The sequence below is a fragment of the Eleutherodactylus coqui genome, chromosome 4 (genome assembly GCF_035609145.1).
Source record: "Eleutherodactylus coqui strain aEleCoq1 chromosome 4, aEleCoq1.hap1, whole genome shotgun sequence".
NCBI lineage: Eukaryota > Metazoa > Chordata > Amphibia > Anura > Eleutherodactylidae > Eleutherodactylus > Eleutherodactylus coqui.
In genome coordinates, this window is record NC_089840.1 from 158,903,358 (window position 1) to 158,919,930 (window position 16,573).

A 16,573-nucleotide genomic window follows, 5' to 3' on the forward strand; every position below is an offset into this window, starting at 1 on the left:
AAGGATCTTCCATTAAGATGGCCCAGCTTTTCTTCAAGATACGGTTAATGGTACTTGATTGTGTACTGAATTTCGTTACAAATGACGTACAAAATTTTTCTGCATTTGTTTTAACTTGATTTTCTGTCTTTCTTTGTTGACTTCCTTTTTGGTTCAATACTTTCTCATAGGCTGCGTCAACTAATTCTTTGGGATATCCCTTTTCTAAAAATCGCTTTTCTAAAATTTTAGCCTGTAATTTGAAGTCACTTACTTTAGTACAATTTCTTTTTATCCGTTGGTATTGGTCAAATGGTATACTATTTTTCCAATTTTTTTTTGGTGACAACTATGATAACTTAGGTAACTGTTAGGATATCTACCATTTTAAAATGCGTCCGAGAAATTATTTTCTTGTTCTCACCCTCTAGCTCTAAATCTAGATATATCGCCTTTTGTGCGCTAATATTGTATGTGAATTTAAACTGGAATTCGTTTTTGGCCAGATCCTCTATATATTTCTTTAGATCTTCTTCTTTTCCGTTCCATATAATTAGTAGATCATCTATAAATCGTTTATATAGTACTAGCTTACCCGTCGCGCATTGCTGCGAAGACAGACAGACATACATTCGTTTTTATATATCTAGATAACAACCAATCACAGCGCAGCTTTTTTAGGTTACCTCAGTGGTATAATATATAACAACCAATCACAGCGCAGCTTTCATGTTGCCTCAGCTTTATAATATACTAGCTTACCCGTCACGCGTTGCTGCGAAGACAGACAGACAAACATTCGTTTTTATATATCTAGATAACAACCAATCACAGCGCAGCTTTTTTAGGTTACCTCAGTGGTATAATATATAACAACCAATCACAGCTCAGCTTTCATGCTACCTCAGCTTTATAATATATAACACCCAATCACAGCGCAGCTTGTATGTTACCTCAGCAGTATAAAATATAACAACCAATCACAGTACAGCTTTCATGTTACGTCAGCAGTAAGAGAAATAACAATCAATCACAGCGCAACTTTTATTCTGCCTCAGCAATATAAAAAATAGCAACCAATCACAGCACAGCTTTTATTTTACCTCAGCATTCTCAATATCCAGGAATTGTCTTGTGATACGTTCGGCGGATGCATCATTTTGTAGTTGAACACGCATCCCGTTGCTCGTAATGCCTTTTGCTTTTGTGCTTGAGATGGAAATCAAACGATATTTGTCTGGGGGGCATAACTGTCGACGACGCTCGCACGCACCCCACCTATTGTAGGATAGATGTACTATGCCAGCAATCTTCCCAGGAGTGTACTCAACAACTTCCCATGAACTTGTCCTATTTATGACATAATCAATGCTCGTGCCAAATTTCAAGTTTCTATGACATTGGGAAGCGAGAAAATTAGATTCCGTACGTAAATTTTGGACGCCAATTCTTTTGCGCCTAGAATTGAATAATCGAGTTGGGACCCATTAACTTTTCCTATTTATGACATAATCAATGCGTGTGCCAAATTTCGAGTTTCTATTACATTCGGAAGCGAGAGAATTCGATTCCGTACGTAAAATTTGGACGCTAATTCTTTTGCGCATAGAATTGAATAATCGAGTTGGGACCCATTAGCGTTTCCTATTTGTGACATATTCAATGCCCGTGCCAAATTTCAAGTTTCTATTTGAGAAAATTACATTCCGTACGCAAAATTTGGACGCTAACTCTTTTGTGCATAGAATTGAATAATCGAGTTGGGACCCATTGGCTTTTCCTGTTTATGACATAATCAATGCTGCTGCCAAATTTCACGTTTCTATGACATTGGGAAGCGAGAGAATTCGATTCCGTACGTAAAATTTGGATGCTAATTCTTTGGCGCATAGAATTGAATAATCGAGTTGGGACCTATTGGCTTTTCCTATTTATGACATAATCAATGCTCGTGCCAAATTTCACGTTTCTATGACATTGGGAAGCGAGAAAATTAGATTCCGTACGTAACATTTGGACGCTAATTCTTTTGCGCATATAATTGAATAATCGAGTTGGGACCCATTAACTTTTCCTATTTATGACATAATCAATGCTCGTGCCAAATTTCACGTTTCTATGACACCGGAAAGTGAGAAAATTAGATTCCGTACATAAAATTTGGACGCTAATTCTTTTGCGCATAGAATTGAATAATCGAGTTGGGACCCATTAGCTTTTTTTTATTTATGACATAATCAATGCTCATGCCAAATTTTAAGTTTCTATGACATTGGGTAGCGAGAAAATTAGATTCCGTACGTAAAATTTGGACGCTAATTCTTTGGCGCATAGAATTGAATAATGGAGTTGGGACCCATTAGCTTTTCCTGTTTATGACATAATCAATGCTCCTGCCAAATTTCACGTTTCTATTACATTGGGAAGCGAGAGAATTCGATTCCGTACGTAAAATTTGGACTCTAATTCTTTGGCGCATAGAATTGAATAATCGAGTTCGGACCGATTAGCGTTTCCTATTTATGACATAATCAATGCTTGTGCCAAATTTCAAGTTTCTATGACATTGGGAAGCGAGAAAATTAGATTCCGTACGTAAAATTTGGACGCTAATTCTTTGGTGCTTAGAATTGAATAATTGAGTTGGGACCCATTAGCTTTTCCTATTTATGACATAATCAATACTCGTGCCAAATTTCATGTTTCTACGACATTGGGAAGTGAGAGAATTAGTGGCAGTGATGGAAATCGAACGATCTACGTGGGGGGGGGCGTAACTGTCGACGACGCTCACACGCGCGCCATTTATCGTAGGATAGATGTACTATGCCTATAATCTTCCCAGGAGTGTACTCAACAACTTCCTGCTGCGACATCAGAAGAAAGGAAAATCAAGGAAACTCGTTCTGATAACATTGAATTTACATTGTGTCATTTTTATTTAAACTTACTCATTTTCATATGGGAAACATTTCAAAGTGTCATTTTAATTCTATGTATTTAATCGAGTGCTTGTGGATACACAATATTTTTAGTTTTTCCGTCTGGTGCATACACGAATAAATCCGAAGGTTTTCCGACGCGTGAGCTGGCCACATACAGTTGTCCATGTGAGAAGCACGGATTCTCCAAATCTATCCCACACACTTGCAGCGATTGTCCTTGTGCTTTGTTGATGGTCATTGCAAAAGCGAGTCGCACCGGAAACTGTAAATGTTTGAATTCAAATGGCATGTCTGTTGGGATAATTGGAATACATGGCAACAGAACATCTTCCCCCTTGAATTTCCCATTCAGAATTGTAGCTTCGATGACATTGTTCATCATTAGAGATGAGCGAGCACCAAAATGCTCGGGTGCTCGTTACTCGAGACGAACTTTTCGCGATGCTCGAGGGTTCGTTTCGAATAACGAAGCCCATTGAAGTCAATGGGCGACCCGAGCATTTTTGTATATCGCCGATGCTCGCTAAGGTTTTCGTTTGTGAAAATCTGGGCAATTCAAGAAAATGATGGGAACGACACAGCAACAGATAGGGCAGGCGAGGGGCTACATGTTGGGCTGCATCTCAAGTTCCCAGGTCCCACTATTAAGCCACAATAGCGGCAAGAGTGGGCCCCCCCCTCCCAACAACTTTTACTTCTGAAAAGCCCTCATTAGCAATGCATACCTTAGCTAAGCACCACACTACCTCCAACAAAGCACAATCACTGCCTGCATGACACTCCGCTGCCACTTCTCCTGGGTTACATGCTGCCCCCCCCCACGACCCAGTGTCCACAACGCACACCAAACTGTCCCTGCCCAGCCTTCAGCTGCCCTCATGCCACGCCACCCTCATGTCTATTTATAAGTGCGTCTGCCAGAGGAAAAGCAGGCACACACTGCAGAGGGTTGGCACGGCTAGGCAGCGACCCTCTTTAAAAGGGGCGGGGCGATAGTCCACAATGCTGTACAGAAGCAATGAGAAATCCAACCCTGTGCCACCTCCATCTGGAGCTGCACATGTGGGCATAGCAATGGGGAACCTATGTGCCACACACTATTCATTCTGTCAAGGTGTCTGCATGCCCCAGTCAGACCGCGTTTTTTTATAAATAGTCACAGGCAGGTACAACTCCGCAATGGGAATTCCGTGTGCACCCACAGCATGGGTGGCTTCCTGGAACCCACCGGCTGTACATAAATGTATCCCATTGCAGTGCCCTGGACAGCAGAGCTAACGTCAGATTAAATGCAGGTGGGCTTCGGCCCACACTGCATGCCCCAACCTGACCGGGGTTTTTAATTCATAGACACAGGCAGGTACAACTCCCTATTGTGAAGTCCCTGTGGACCGACAGCATGGGTGGGTGCCAGGAAGCCACCGGCGGTACATAAATATATCCCATTGCATTGCCCATCACAGCTGAGGTAATGTCATGTTTAATGCAGGTGGGCTTCGGCCCACACTGCATGCCCCAGTCAGACTGGGGTTCTTTAGAAGTGGACACATGCAGTTACAACTCCCTGTGGACCCACAGCATGGGTGGCTCCCTGGAACCCACCGGCGGTACATAAATATATCCCATTGCAGTGCCCAACACAGCTGATGTAACGTCAGCTGTAATGCAGGTGGGCAAAAAATTAATTGGATTACACTGTAGGCGAGGGCCCCCAAAAATTGGTGTACCAACAGTACTAATGTACCTGAGAAAAATTGCCCATGCCCAACCAAGAGGGCAGGTGAAACCCATTAATCGCTTTGGTTAATGTGGCTTAATTTGTAACTAGGCCTGGAGGCAGCCCAGTTAAAATAAAAATTGGTTGAGGTGAAAGTTTCAACGCTTTAATGAGCATTGAAACGTCTAAAAATTGTTTACAAAAATTATATGACTGAGCCTTGTGGGCCTAAGAAAAATTGCCCGTTCGGCGTGATTATGTGAGGTTTCGGGAGGAGGAGCAGAAGGAGGAGGAGGAATATTATACACAGATTGATGAAGCAAAAAGGTCCCCGTTTTTGATGGTGATAGAGAACGATGCTTCCATCCGCGGGTGCAGCCTACGTATTGCTTAGGTATCGCTGCTGTCCGCTGGTGGAGAAGAGAAGTCTGGGGAAATCCAGGCTTTGTTCATCTTGATGAGTGTAAGCATGTCGGCACTGTCGGTTGACAGGCGGGTACGCTTATCTGTGATGATTCCCCCAGCCGCACTAAACACCCTCTCTGACAAGACGCTAGCCGCAGGACAAGCAAGCACCTCCAGGGCATACAGCGCGAGTTCAGGCCACGTGTCCAGCTTCGACACCCAGTAGTTGTAGGGGGCAGAGGCGTCACGGAGGACGGTCGTGCGATCAGCTACTTACTCCCTCACCATCCTTTTACAGTGCTCCCGCCGACTCAGCCTTGACTGGGGAGCGGTGACACAGTCTTGCTGGGGAGCCATAAAGCTGTTAAGGGCCTTAGAGAGTGTTGCCCTGCCTGTGCTGTACATGCTGCCTGATCTCCGCGCCTCCCCTGCTACCTGGCCCTCGGAACTGCGCCTTCGGCCACTAGCACTGTCGGATGGGAATTTTACCATCAGTTTGTCCGCCAGGGTCCTGTGGTATAGCATCACTCTCGAACCCCTTTCCTCTTCGGGTATGAGAGTGGAAAGGTTCTCCTTATACCGTGGGTCAAGCAGTGTGTACACCCAGTAATCCGTAGTGGCCAGAATGCGTGTAACGCGAGGGTCACGAGAAAGGCATCCTAACATGTAGTCAGCCATGTGTGCCAGGGTACCTGTACGCAACACATGGCTGTCCTCACTAGGAAGATCACTTTCAGGATCCTCCTCCTCCTCCTCCTCAGGCCATACACGCTGAAAGGATGACAGGCAAGCAGCATGTGTACCCTCAGCAGTGGGCCAAGCTGTCTCTTCCCTCTCCTCCTCATCCTCCTCCTCCTCCTCACCGTGCTGAGATATAGACAGGAGGGTGCTCTGACTATCCAGCGACATACTGTCTTCCCCCGTCTCTGTTTCCGAGCGCAAAGCGTCTGCCTTTATGCTTTGCAGGGAACTTCTCAAGAGGCATAGCAGAGGAATGCTGACGCTAATGATTGCAGCATCGCCGCTCACCACCTGGGTAGACTCCTCAAACTTTCCAAGGACCTGGCAGATGTCTGCCAACCAGGCCCACTCTTCTGAAAAGAATTGAGGAGGCTGACTCCCACTGCGCCGCCCATGTTGGAGTTGGTATTCCACTATAGCTCTACGCTGCTCATAGAGCCTGGCCAACATGTGGAGCATAGAGTTCCACCGTGTGGGCACGTCGCACAGCAGTCGGTGCACTGGCAGATTAAACCGATGTTGCAGTGTCCGCAGGGTGGCAGCGTCCGTATGGGACTTGCGGAAATGTGCGCAGAGCCGGCGCACCTTTCCGAGCAGGTCTGACAAGCGTGGGTAGCTTTTCAGAAAGCGCTGAACCACCAAATTAAAGACGTGGGCCAGGCATGGCACGTGCGTGAGGCTGCCGAGCTGCAGAGCCGCCACCAGGTTACGGCCGTTGTCACACACGACCATGCACGGTTGGAGGCTCAGCGGCGCAAGCCAGCGGTCGGTCTGCTCTGTCAGACCCTGCAGCAGTTCGTGGGCCGTGTGCCTCTTATCTCCTAAGCTGAGTAGTTTCAGCACGGCCTGCTGACGCTTGCCCACCGCTGTGCTGCCACGCTGCGCGACACCGACTGCTGGCGACGAGCTGCTGCTGACACATCTTGATTGGAAGGCAGAGGTTACGTAGGAGGAGGAGGAGGAGGGTGGTTTAGTGTAGAAAGCATACACCGCCGCAGATACCACCACCGAGCTGGGGCCCGCAATTCTGGGGGTGGGTAGGACGTGAGCGGTCCCAGGCTCTGACTCGGTCCCAGCCTCCACTAAATTCACCCAATGTGCCATCAGGGAGATATAGTGGCCCTGCCCGCCTGTGCTTGTCCACGTGTCCGTTGTTAAGTGGACCTTGGCAGTAACCGCGTTGGTGAGGGCGCGTACAATGTTGCGGGAGACGTGGTCGTGCAGGGCTGGGACAGCACATCGGGAAAAGTAGTGGCGACTGGGAACTGAGTAGCGCGGGGCCGCCGCCGCCATCATACTTTTGAAGGACTCCGTTTCCACAACCCTATACGGCAGCATCTCAAGGCTGATAAATTTGGCTATGTGCACGTTTAACGCTTGAGCGTGCGGGTGCGTGGCGGTGTACTTGCGCTTGCGCTCAAACACTTGTGCTAGCGACGGCTGGACGCTGCGCTGACAGGGGCCGAGGACAGCGGAGGTAAGGGTGTGGGTGCAGGCCAGGAGACGGTAGTGCCTGTGTCCTGAGAGGGGGGTTAGATCTCAGTGGCAGGTTGGGGCACAGGGGGAGAGGCAGCAGTGCAAACCGGAGGCGGTGAACGGCCTTCGTCCCACCTTGTGGGGTGCTTGGCCATCATATGTCTGCGCATGCTGGTGGTGGTGAGGCTGGTGGTGGTGGCTCCCCGGCTGATCTTGGCGCGACAAAGGTTGCACACCACTGTTCGTCGGTCGTCTGCACTCTCAGTGAAAAACTGCCAGACATTTGAGCACCTCGGCCTCTGCAGGGTGGCATGGCGCGAGGGGGCGCTTTGGGAAACAGTTGGTGGATTATTTGGTCTGGCCCTGCCTCTACCCCTGGACACCGCACTGCCTCTTGCAACCTGCTGAGCAGGGGCCCGAGAACAGTTCCTGGGAGTCTGCCCGCTCCTCAGAATGTCTCATTGTAATGGAGTGAGGAGGCTGGGAGGAAGGAGGAGCAGCAGCCAGAGGATTCTGAGTTGCAGCAGTGGACGGCGCAGAACTGTGGGTGGACGATAGATTGCTGGATGCACTTTCTGCCATCCACGACAGGACCTGCTCACACTGCTCATTTTCTAATAAAGGTCTACCGCGTGGACCCATTAATTGTGCGATGAATGTGGGGACGCCAGAAACGTGCCTCTCTCCTAATCCCGCAGCAGTCGGCTGCGATACACCTGGATCAGGAGCTCGGCCTGTGCCCACACCCTGACTTGGGCCTCTGCGTCCTCGGCCGTGTCCACGTCCTCTAGGCCTACCCCTAGCCCTCAGCATGCTGTATTACCAGTAATGCAGAAACAGAACGCTGTAATTAAATGTGCTGCTTATTGGCCTGTGGTTGGAGGCTGACTTCGCTTACGGAACGCCAGGAAATAATTCTGCGCAAGCCTGCTGTAACACTTAGCTGGCTGCGTATGAATTTGGAGAACTACTACACCCAGCACAGACCCAGAACACTGAGGACAGTCACAGGCAGCCCAAATAGATTTTTTTCCCCAAATTTTTTTGCAAAGGTCCACTGCCTATATTCAATCAATATGTCTTCTGTCCCTGCCTAAGCGCTTCTGGCCCTGGAGTATGTCAAAGAACTGCAGAGTGTTGCACTGTGAACTGCAATACAGCGGTGATTTCACAGCCCAGACAGAGCCAGGAAATAATTTTGCGCAAGCCTGCTGTAACACTTAGCTGGCTGCGTATGAATTTGGAGAACTACTACACCCAGCACAGACCCAGAACACTGAGGACAGTCACAGGCAGCCCAAATAGATTTTTTTCCCCAAATTTTTTTGCAAAGGCCCACTGCCTATATTCAATCAATATGTCTTCTGTCCCTGCCTAAACACTTCTGGCCCTGGAGTATTACTGCAGGGCACAATGCTCTGCACGGCCGATATACCAAAAAAAAAAAAAGTGCAACACTGCAAAAAGCAGCCTCCACAGTACTGCACACGGTTCCGTTTTGAATGCTGAAATTGATGGCATTGACATCGTTGTTGGTAGCTGCTAATATAGCCCGTGCGCTGAGCCACTGATGATTTTTGTAATTCCGCGCGATATTTGGGAACACCTTTTGAATCAATTCGTCCTTGGTTGATGTCATCTTTCCAAAGTTTGTTGGCAATGTGATACATTGTGTAGATCTGTCAATTGGCATCTTCCCATTTCCAATATCCAGCAATTGTTTTGCAAAACGTTTGGCGGATGCATCATTTTGTAGTTGAACACGCATATTGGTTTTCAAAGTCAATTTCTTAACATGTCACCATAGAACTGATGATTTGAGACATGCATTAAGTTCATCAGCGGGTGTTGAACGTGGTATAACTGGCAGTGTTTGTCGAAAATCACCAGACAATAAAATGAGTGCTCCACCGAAGGGCTGTGCATTTCCCCTCAAATCTTGCAGTGTACGATCAAGCGCTTCCAATGCTTTTTTGTGAGCCATTGTGCATTCGTCCCATATGATAAGTTCACAAGTTTGGAGAACTTTGCCCATTCCGGAATTGTTGGTGATATTGCATGTTGGCGTCTCAGTGGCTTGCAAATTCAAGGGCAATTTCAGTGCTGAATGTGCTGTTCGACCACCATCCAAAAGTGTTGCCGCAATTCCAGATGATGCAATTGCCAGTGCAATTTTATTCCGTGATCGTGTAGTTGCCAAAATGATTGAAATAAGAAAAGTTTTGCCAGTACGTCCGGGCGCATCTATGAGGCACAATCCTCTGCTTTGATTTGTAATTGCTTTTATGATTGTGTCATATACAATGCGTTGTTCTGGAAGCAATTTTGGAAGATTCTTTTCAACAAATGTACCCAAATCATCGACATCGAAGTTTGTTTCACGTTGCAAATCACGATCATAAGCGTTATTTGCAGCTCGATTCGGTGCACACATTCCCAACTGCACCAATCCTTTGTTAGCGATTGCCAAACATATATCCTCGATTGAAACTAACGCCTCATTATACACGTTTGTTGTGAATTGCATGTTCGGATTCATTGCTCGCAAACGACATAGGATGTCTTCACTCATGTAATCTTTGTATTTTTCCCAAAGATCTTTCGGATTGGATGGGAAACACGTTGTCAATATTATCGCAAATAACGTGCGTATTTGCTGTGGTTGAGCAGTATTTGATGCATCATTGAGTGCTGTGTCCCAATGGGCATCGTTTTCAATAAGCTTTAATTGTTGGCAAGCTTCTCGATAGGTCGCACATACTTCACCATTTACTGTTCTCAGTTCTTGGAAGGATTTCGGTCCACGCATGTTAACTAACAGTAAGCGCAAGTAAAAACATTCTTGATTGTTTGGATGAACTGTATACAGGCGGCCTAACGTGTCAGACGAATATAAATTCAGATGTCCTTCAACTGGTTTGCCCTGTTTACGACGTTGAAAGTTTTTCGCTGATGCATTCCATGTGTAGTATTTTGGCACTTCTGAGTAAAGTAGCGTTCCTGCGAACAAATCATGCATGCACAATGAGAAGAAGGCAGTTAACGTTGTTTGCGGTGGCGAAGATGCTCTTGCATGTACATTTTCTGTTGTAAAATACACGCGCTGTCCATTTTCAAGATGTACTGCCAAATGAACAACTGTTGAATGACGTTCATGAATTGGAAATGAGAAAATACGCCAAACAGCTTCATTGCTACTAATGTAGCGTCCCAATTGATATCGTTCGATTTCATCGATTGGTGCAGATGCATTTTCCACTCCAAAAACTGCCATATCACTTCCTTTATTGACATATTTGCAAATGTATTTGACCGATTTCACTGAATTGCAATACTCGACATTGATGTGTATCTTAAACGTCTTTGAGAGTAATGGTGAATACGGCACAACCCAACGATTATCGACTTCAATGTCATTGTTGCGCACTTTTAAAGTGACTAATTTGCCACCATCTTCAGTTGATCGTCGACGATATTGTGGATATCCATCATTTCCTGTAATAGTTTCGGCATGTAAGTCTCTTGGATAGCGTTTCGTGCATTTTCCATCCTTCATGCATGGAGAATAGTTGTTGATTGCTCCACATGGACCATGAAGCATGTTTTTAGTAACAACTTCGAATAAGCCTGGATCAATGTTGAAATCTGGGATTTCTGCTGAGATAACTTCATCAATTTTGTCTGGTGTAATTTTGTCGATCAACCAAATCAAAATGTGTGCATGCGGTAATCAATAGAATACATCCAACAGCGTGTCTCCCCAAAAACATGATGTTTGACAATGAAATCCATCATGGATTTCAATTTTTGTTTAAACACACGTGCGATGATGTCATGGCGATCCGAAGGCAATTGTCCAGGCAACAGAAGTTCTTTAATTTCATCCCACGTTGGATTGCACGTGAATGTTATGAAAAAATCTGGACGGCCATATGCGCGAACATAAGTCATTGCATCTTGTGCGTATTCATGCATGTGCCGTGGGCTTCCTGTGAATGTAGCCGGCAGGATGACCATTTTTCCCAGTTCATTGGGATTGCCATCAGTAGCAATTGCATCACGTAAATGAATATATTCTTCTGAATGCAATTTGGTTTGATTCAATCGAATGAAGAGAAGTCGTTCGGTCTCGATTTTTGCATACATATCGACAATGTATTGATGGAACAAATGCCGACATTTCAAAATGTGATTGTCTGGGTTCTCACGAATCATCAATCGATATGAATAGTAATTCATGGCACTGACTTTCTTATTGGTCTCCTCATGTGTTTGTGGATTTCTCATTTTGATGTTGAAATGATATCCATCTTCTCCTTGCCAGAATAAAATTGGATATTGCAATGCATCGTATGAGCGATGAGTTTCGGAGACTCGGTGAAGATGACCATCTCTGCGATGAAGAACTATATCACGCGAGTTAAATTCTCGCCAACTATGACGGTCGCCACTTCATTAATTGTTGGTGCGTTGTATTGTCTTTCGTGTTGGCCGACTGGTGTTTTGTCAGCTCTAATAACAACAACGTAATCATCAGCTGGCATTCGCTCGAGGGCCGTCCTAAACAGTTGAACTAATTGGTTGTGTTGCTCAAATAAATTTTGTAATACAGCAACAATTTCTCGATTAGTGCTGGTATTGACTCGACAACGTTGATCAATTTGTTCATCGGTGGTTCCCATGAAATAAATTTGGAGAAATTTGTGATCTGAATGCTGCAGTGGTAGAAGTGATCCAGCGAGATGATAAATTTGGCCTTGGACTTTGAACGTTGGCATGTAATTGTCACGTATGATTTCTGTTGCACCGAACGATGTCATCTGGAAGCATGAATTGTACTTGCATATGTTTGCCAAGAAATTTTTAGACTGGCTTGTGTCACTGGATAGCAACGTTGATAATGGTTCGGGTGGTAAATGCAATTCAGGCAATTTCACTTTTGCACCTGCGCAGCACATTCCTGGAGTTTCATTTTTGAATTTCAATGCACGGCAAAATTTGCATAAGTTGTCCGTTTTTCCAATAACGACACTTAGATGATGACTGTAATCATAATCAGCATCGTAATGGAATGCAGCAAGATTCAAATCAGCGTGCAGTGTCTGTCTGGATCGAACATTGCGTTCTCGATTGGTTCCCAGTCTTGCTGTCCGTTGGTCAACTGTGTCATTTGAGCGGGCTTGAGCAGTGCGTGATCGATTGGCTTGCAATCGTGATTCTCGTTGCTTTCCTGTTTCATTCGAGCGGGCTTGAACAGTGCGTAATCGATCGGTTTCCAATCTGGATTCTTGTTGCTCTCCTGTTTCATTCGAGCGGGCTTGAACAGTGCGTAATCGATCGGTTTCCAATCTGGATTCTCGTTGCTCTCCTGTTTCATTTAAGCGGGCTTGAACAGTGCGCAATCGATTGGTTTCCAATCTGGATTCTCGTTGCTCTCCGGTTTCATTCGAGCGGGCTTGAACAGTGCGTAATCGATCGGTTTCCAATCTGGATTCTCGTTGCTCGTTCGTTTGAGAAGAACGGCCTTGAGCAGTTTGTATTCAAACAGCTTCTAATCTTGCTTCCCGTTGTTTGTCTGTTTCTGAAGCTCGCAATGCCTTTTTCTTTCGTGCTTGAGTTGTAGATTGACCAATCGATTTTCGTTTGGGGGGCATAACTGTCGACGATGCTCGCAAATTTGCTGGAAAAAAAGAATAAATAAATAAATAAATGGAAGAATTCAGTATTCGAAAGATTATGAGAATTGAAATCGATTAAACAATGAAAAAAAAACGCATATAAATGTATTGAGTGGGAGTGGCAATTGGACATTCACAATAAATACAAATTATTCCACATAGCAACCAATCACAGCGCAGCTTGCATTTTACCTCAGCAGTATAAGAAGTAGCAACCAATCACAACGCAGTATAAGAAATTGCAACCAATCACAGCACAGCTTTTATGTTCCCTCAGCAGTATAAGGAATAACAACCAATCACAGCAAAGCTTTCATGTTACCTCAGCAGTATAAGAAATACCAACCAATCACAGCGCAGCTTTTATTTTACCTCAGGGGTATAAGAAATAACAACCAATCACAAGCAGCGTTCATTTTACCTCACCAGTATAAGAAATAGCAAACAATTTAAGCGTAGCTTTTATGTTACCTCAGCAGTATAACAAATAGGAACCAATCACAGCGCAGCTTTCATGTTACCTCAGCAGTATAAGAAATAGCAAAAAATCACGGCGCACCTTTCATGTTACCGCAGTGGTATAAGAAATAGCAACCAATCACAGCGCAGCGTTCATTTTACCTCAGCAGTGTAAGAAATAGCAACCAATCACAGCGCAGCTTTTATTTTACCTCAGCAGTATAAGAAATAGCAACCAATCACGGCGCAGCTTTCATGTAACCTTACCAGTATAAGAGCAACCAATCACAGCACAGCTTTCATGTTACCTCAGCAGTAAAAGAAATAGCAACCAATGACAGCATAGCGTTCATTTTACCTCAGCAGTATAAGAAATTGCAACCAATCAGGCGCAGCTTTCATGTTACCTCAGCAGTATAACAAATTGCAACCAATCACAGCGTAGCTTTCATGTTACCTCAGCAGTATAAGAAATAGCAAACAATGACAGCGCAGCGTTCATTTTACCTCAGCAGTATAACAAATAGCAACCAATCACAGCGCAGCGTTCATTTTACCTCAGCAGTATAAGAAATAGGAACCAATCACAGCGCAGCGTTCATTTTACCTCAGCAGTATAAGAAATAGCAAACAATTTAAGCGTAGCTTTTATGTTACCTCAGCAGTATAACAAATAGGAACCAATCACAGCGCAGCTTTCATGTTACCTCAGCAGTAAAAGAAATAGCAACCAATGACAGCATAGCTTTCACTTTACCTCAGCAGTATAAGAAATTGCAACCAATCAGAGCGCAGCTTTCATGTTACCTAAGCAGTATAAGAAATGACAACCAATCACAGCGCAGCGTTCATTTTACCTCAGCAGTATAAGAAATAGCAAAAAATCATGGCGCAGCTTTCATGTTCCCTTACCAGTATAAGAGCAACCAATCACAGCACAGCTTTCATGTTACCTCAGCAGTATAAGAAATTGCAACCAATCACAGAGTTGCTTTCATGTTACCTCAGCAGTATAAGAAAGAGCAACCAATCACAGCGCAGCGTTCATTTTACCTTAGCAGTAGATGGAAATCGAACGATCTACGTCTGGGGGGGCATAACTGTCGACGATGCTCGCACGCGTGCCACCTATCGTAGGATAGATGTTCTATGCCAGTATTCTTCCCAGGAGTGTACTCAACAACTTCCCAAAGTTTCATGGCGATTAGATGAATGGTGTAGTAATGCATAAAGGACAGACAGACAGACAGACATTTTTATATATATAGAGATGACATCAGGAAGTGAGAGAATTAGATTCGGTACGTAAAATTTGGACGCTAATTCTTTGGTGCATAGAATTAAATAATTGAGTTGGGTCCGATAAGCTTTTCCTATTTATGACATAATCAATGCTTGTGCCAAATTTCACGTTTCTATGACATTGGGAAGGGAGAAAATTCGATTTCATACGTAAAATTTGGACGCTAATTCTTTGTCGCATAGAATTGAATAATCGAGTTGGGACCCATAAGCTTTTCCTATTTATGACATAATCAATGCTCGTGCCAAATTTCAAGTTTCTATGACATTGGGAAGCGAGAAAATAAGATTCCGTACGTAAAATTTGGACGCTAATTCTTTTGCGCATAGAATTGAATAATTGAGTTGGGACTCATTAACTTTTCCTATTTATGACATAATCAATGCTCGTGCCAAATTTCCCGTTTCTATGATATTGGGAAGCGAGAAAATTAGATTCCGTACGTAAAATTTGGACGCTAATTCTTTTGCGCTTAGGATTGAATACTTGAGTTGGGACCCATTAGCTTTTCCTATTTATGACATAATCAATGCTTGTGCCAAATTTCACGTTTCTATGACATTGGGAAGCGAGAAAATTAGATTCTGTACGTAAAATTTGGACGCTAATTCTTTGGCGCTTAGAATTGAATAATCGAGTTGGGACCCATTACCTTTTCCTATTTATGACATAATCAATGCCCGTGCCAAATTTCATGTTTCTACGACATCGGGAAGTGAGAGAATTAGTGGCAGTGATGGAAATCAAACAATCTACGTGGGGGGGGCGTAACTGTTGACGACGCTCGCACGCGCGCCATTTATCATAGCATAAATGTACTATGCCTATAATCTTCCCAGGAGTGTACTCAACAACTTCCCAAAGTTTCATGGCGATCGTACAAATTGTGTAGTAGCGCATAAAGGACAAACAGACACACAGACAGACAGACAGACACGCATACATTCAACTTTATATATGTAGATAACACCCAATCACAGCGCAGCTTATATGTTACCTCAGCAGTATAAAATATAACAACCAATCACAGTGCAGCTTTCATGTTACGTCAGCAGTAAGAGAAATAACAACCAATCACAGCGCAACTTTTATTCTGCCTCAGCAATATAAAAAATAGCAACGAATCACAGCGCAGCATTCATTTTACCTCAGCGGTATAATATATAGCAACCAATCACAGCACAGCTTTTATTTTACCTCAGCATTCTCAATATCCAGGAATTGTCTTGTGATACGTTCGGCGGATGCATCATTTTGTAGTTGAACACGCATGCCGTTGCTCGTAATGCCTTTTGCTTTTGTGCTTGAGATGGAAATCAAACGATCTTTGTCTGGGGGGTGCATAACTGTCGACGACGCTCGCACGCGCGCGCACCACCTATCGTAGGATAGATGTACTATGCCAGTAATCTTCCCAGGAGTGTACTCAACAACTTCCCATTAACTTTTCCTATTTATGACATAATCAATGCTCGTGCCAAATTTCAAGTTTCTATTACATCGGGAAGCGAGAAAATTCGATTCCGTACGTAAAATTTGGACGCCAATTCTTTTGCGCCTAGAATTGAATAATCGAGTTGGGACCCATTAACTTTTCCTATTTATGACATAATCAATGTGCGTGCCAAATTTCGAGTTTCTATTACATTGGGAAGCGATAAAATTAGATTCCGTACGTAAAATTTGGATGCTAATTCTTTTGCGCATAGAATTGAATAATCGAGTTGGGACCCATTAGCATTTCCTATTTGTGACATATTCAATGCCCGTGCCAAATTTCAAGTTTCTATGTGAGAAATTTATATTCCATATGCAAAATTTGGACGCCAATTGTTTTGCGCTTAAAATTGAATAATCGAGTTGGGACCTA

General features: G+C 44.3%; 1 pseudogene; it reads right to left on the reverse strand.

Moving 5' to 3' along the window:
- Window positions 1–9,030: 9,030 nt before the first annotated feature.
- On the reverse strand, window positions 9,031–11,550 carry LOC136626546 (uncharacterized; annotated as a pseudogene).
- Between the last annotated feature and the right edge of the window lie 5,023 nt (window positions 11,551–16,573).